Here is a 4,908-nt window from a genome sequence, read left to right as displayed (position 1 = left end):
TTATTGGTTTTTAGTTGCTTGAAAAGACTGAGTGCTTAAGTCTAAAGGTTTCATTTTAGTGTTGTGGTTTGTTTTTCTCTTCTTTCCTTGCATATATTATAACCCAGAGTCAGTGTAGGATTAATTGACTTTGAATATATTCTGCAATTCATAGAGTGTATTTGGATAGCACATAAGTGAATTGCTGAATAACTTGCACTTCAAATTGACATTATCAATTTTGTTCTCAAATGTTAGTATCACCATTAAGATATATTTTAAAATGTATCTTTAATTAAAATACAAACTAATAGAGGGGAAACAATGGATTGACAAAGAGTAATAAATCTAGATGAAGGCAGGAAAGGAGACAAGAAAGAAACTAGAATGGGATGGTACACAAAAGAAAGGACAAAAAATATCTGATTTTGAACCCAAATATATCAATATTTACCAAAAATTTTCATTAAAATTTCTTTCTTTGGGTCCCCCCCACTTATCAATGGACCTTTCATTCTGAGGTACAAGCGAGTTTCTAAACTATTTATGGCACCATTTTTTTTTCCGTTTCAGTGTTTAGGTTCATTGCACTTTATTATTTATTCTTCTATTTGCTGACCTTTCATTCTAGAGATCTTTGGCAATGAGTCCTTTCCAAAACAATAAATCTGTATTGGATTTTATATCTCATTAGTTTTATCGGCAATATCTTAATGGACTTCTTATAACTTTGCTCTGTATCCTTTTTGTAATCTCTTGAATTCCATTTTCCTCAAAATCAAAATGTAATCTACTAACTTGAAGAATATAAAATTGCAGCTTCTCTACAAATGATTTTGCTGAAACACAGATCTTTGGAGTATTAATTCCATGTCAGTAATAGTATGCTTGAAACTGGGTTTCTATTAGGGCACATGAGTGGCTCAGTCTTTTGAGCATCTGACTGTTGATTTCAGCTGAGGTCATTATCCTAAGGTTGTGGGATCAAGCGCCATATCAAGCTCAGCGCTGAGTGTGGAGTCTGCTCAAGATTCTCTCTCACCCTTCGCCCCTCTCCCCTGCTCGTACTCTCTCTCTCTCTCTCCCTCCCTCCCTCCCTCCCTTCCCTCTCTCAAGAATAAATACATAAATAAATAAGTAAGTAAATAAATAAATAAATAAATAAATAAATATAAAAAGAATTGGATTTCTGTTAAACTGAAAAGGAAAAATCTTCACTCTAATCTTATTTCTTCCATCTGTTTGGAGATTTATGATCATTTGCTTTTTTCCTTTATCCTCATGTGCCTTTGTAAAGCGAAGTTAGTAGGTTGCCCTTTGATACATTTACTTTTTAAAAACCTGTTTCAGAGACTTATTCTTTTTTTTTATGGTGGAAAAATGTATATTGATATGTAGCCAACTGGACTTCGTTTAGATGATCCCGATTTGGTTAGCAACATCCCAAGCATCACAATCAGGAGTCAGTAGAACATACACCTCCTTCTCCCCACGGGGCCTAATCAGGGTGTTGACCTTGATGGTCACACCCATGACATGGCCACATCCATGTCATAAAGCTTCTTCACAGCCTGTTTGATCTGGTGCTTGTTGGCCTTGACATCCACAGTGAACTCAAGTGTGTTGTTGTCATCTAGTTTCTTTACACCTGACTCTGGAGTCAGGGGAATCTGGATGACAGCATGGTGGTCAAGCTTGTTTCGCCTGGGGGCACTCTTTCACGGATATTTGGGCTGCCTTTGGAGATACAGTGTTGTGGGCCATGGCAAGGTAGGTGACACGCAGATCTTCTTTTTTCTGTGACTCTGGGACCCCTTTCAGCATTGCTTTCTTGGCCTTCAAAGCCTCTGCTTTGGCTGTGGCTTTGGGAGGGGCGGGGGCTTCCTTCTTTGCTTTTGGCACCGTCTTCTTGAAAGGACTCGAGACTAATTCCTATAGTTCCTTTATATTCCTCTCTGTTATATCTTTGAAAATAGCTTTCCATTATATAGACAATAGAATAATATCAAAGGTATATGTTTTATTTTCAAAACTAGTTACAAATGTTTCATAGGTGTACATGGTTTTCAAAAATCAAATACTACCAAAAGATACATCCGGAAAAAACAGTTCTGCTTACTGACATTTTCAACTCTTGAGCCGTTTCTTTTTTTTTTTCTTCTACATTCCTAAATATGTGTATATATTGCCACCTGAAATTTATCAGTTTTATCATGATTTTTGGATTCTTTGATATGGTCTATCTCACTTTATTCCCCTTCCCCCATCACACCAATGGGGTCATAGTCAGGGCTAACATGGTCACTAGCTATAAATGTTGTTGGGATAAGTAGTGTACTACAACTTTTTTCTTACTCCTAGAGCTTCAGTAGAACAGATGTATAGAGATACAGATATAGAGGTAAAAAAAAAAAAAAAAAAAAAAAAAAACAATAAAATAAAAGAAAGAGCAAGAAAAAGACCATGAACTTTTTAACAAAAGGCAGAAACTGAGATAACTGTTTTTGCTTTGTTTGTTGTTTAATTTTTAAATACTCTAAGATTCATTTGTCCTTTTGATGGAACACATATTCTAGCAATTCTGGTAACCAGTTCTTTGAATTACTTAGAATGTCAAAAAGGTTTTGAGGATAGAAAGTGGGTACAGATCTAGTAACTCACTCAGCAGAGAAAAGGAAGCTACAAATAAGGTCCGCCAAAGGAAAAACGTCCTTAGTTTTGCTCTCTGGAATGATTGATCATCCCTACTTTGTTCTTGAAGATCACTTGTGAGAAAGGCACGGGGGAGAATTTCTCTTAACGTTAGCAACCCCTTCCTATTGTTACAGATTTGGGGACTCTGGGTAGAGTCTTATAAAAAAATGCGTTTTGGGGCTCTGGGTTTATCAGCCCCAACATGGTAATCCTATAGGCAGATACCCAAAGCCAAGAAGCATATGATACCGTGAACCTTAGATCTTCTCTCCAGTCTAGGAACTTGTATTACAGCAGTAGACTTCAGTATTCTGCCATTGCCCGAACTCAACTCTTCCAGTTCCATCTTGACTGCTCATTCAGTACAAGTCTGAAGCGCTGAGTTGAAAACAATATTTCCTTTTCCTCTATCTGTATCCCAGTATTCATGCATATATTTTTCTTTGCATTAACATGCTTATAAATGCATCCAGTGAAAATATTAGTTTTATAGATATAGATACAGTGTGAGTGTGTGTATGTATATATGTTCATAGATACAGATATAGATATAGATATATTATATACTTCTGAACATCTTGGCAAAGGAAAAGTCCAGAAAGTTTTTATCTACAGAGTGTTTAAAAGAAAAGCAATCACATTTCTATTATACTTATCAAGGGTTCTACCATATTTAGGATGCAACAATATCTTCCAAGTGGCAAAGACACCTGTTTTGTCAGTCATCTACTGACACAAAAATGCCACTCCAAAACAGAGTCTTGAAACAATACTGATTTATTTAGCTCGTCAGCCTGCGAATTAGCCAATGAGGCTCAACTCTGTTCAGTGATTTTTCTGGTCTCAGGCAGGCTCATCCTTATGTATGGATAATCTAGGGTGGCTTCATATGGGATAACTGGGCGAGGTTGGTTCCAGACAATGGCTGCATACAAGAGCAATAAAACAAGGGCCTTTTAATATTCTGCTTGTGTTGTATTCACTAACATCCCATTTGCTGAAGCAAGTCATGTGACCCAAGCCCAGACTCAAGCCACAGATTCAGGGATGAGTAAAGAATCAGGGTCATTTTTGCAGTCTACCATACCTATAAACTCAGAGATCTATATTTTATTCAAAATAAAACACATTTTCAAGCATTGAAGTACTATTTAATACTCATCATTTATCTTTAGGAAAGTTACTAGAAAATGTTTTATGACAAGAAAAACCCCTCTAAGAAGAATAGAATACAACAACTAATGAAGAGGAAAAAATGAGTAAAACATTATTGAGTATCAAAATTCATTGATCTTTTTTAAAAAATCTGTATCTGAAAGTCCAAGTTGTATCAAAATGTAAGTTTGAAGACAGAAAGGAAGTGGAAGTGAAGTACAAAAGGAAGTAAAACATGTTAAACTTTTACTTTGTGATAAGGGTTTTATTCTAAATATTTTGAGAACAAAATGTATGTTTAGTATAATATATATCCAGCAGAGGAAAAAGGAGAACAAGGAAAACTTAATTATCCCATTTAAAGTCAGGATAGAAAAATAGGAAAAGTATACAGTGTAAAACATAAAATAAAATGATTTAAATAGCTAGAAACATAGCAGTAATGAAAATAAATATAAATAGATAAACTTTCTTATTATAACACTGACTATTAGGTAACATTTTTAAAAATCAAGGCAAGTTCTCTTTATAAATAAGAAACCAAATTGGTATAGAAAAGTTAAACAATAAAAGGACAGGAAAAGAAAGAACATAAAAACGTTAATGTAAAGAAGAATGGCAAAGAATTTTAAAATCAAATAAGACAGAATCAAAGAAAAAGTACTGGAAATTTACAGTAATAAAATTTTCAAACCTAAGATTAATATATATCATGAATATTTGTACACCTAATAACACAACTTCAATCTAAGCATAGCAAATTGATAGAACTTATAGGAGAATTTGAGAAGTTTACTATTAGTAGAACAGAGCTTAACTTCTCAAAATATCAAGCAGACAAAAACAGAGTTACTATAGAGAAAATTATTAACAACCAATAAACTTGATTTAACAGTCATCCTTTCTTAAACACCAATGAAAGGAACATTTACAACAATTGATAAAATACTAGACCACAAATGAAATCTCAACAACTTCCAACAATTACTATTATTCAGTTTATATTAACCATGGTATGGAAAAAATGAGAAATCAGCCATTTGAAAGACACCATTCATTTGAAAGGACTAACATAATTAA

The 4,908-nt window shown here is 34.2% G+C and overlaps 1 pseudogene; it reads right to left on the bottom strand.

Annotated features, from left to right (window-relative positions):
• Positions 1–1,392: 1,392 nt before the first annotated feature.
• Positions 1,393–3,019, bottom strand: LOC121040075 (60S ribosomal protein L23a-like; annotated as a pseudogene).
• Between the last annotated feature and the right edge of the window lie 1,889 nt (positions 3,020–4,908).

The sequence above is a fragment of the Herpailurus yagouaroundi genome, unplaced genomic scaffold (assembly GCF_014898765.1).
Source record: "Herpailurus yagouaroundi ecotype Mexico unplaced genomic scaffold, PumYag 182, whole genome shotgun sequence".
In the NCBI taxonomy this organism is placed as follows: domain Eukaryota; kingdom Metazoa; phylum Chordata; class Mammalia; order Carnivora; family Felidae; genus Herpailurus; species Herpailurus yagouaroundi.
This window is presented reverse-complemented; position numbering and strand designations above follow the sequence as displayed.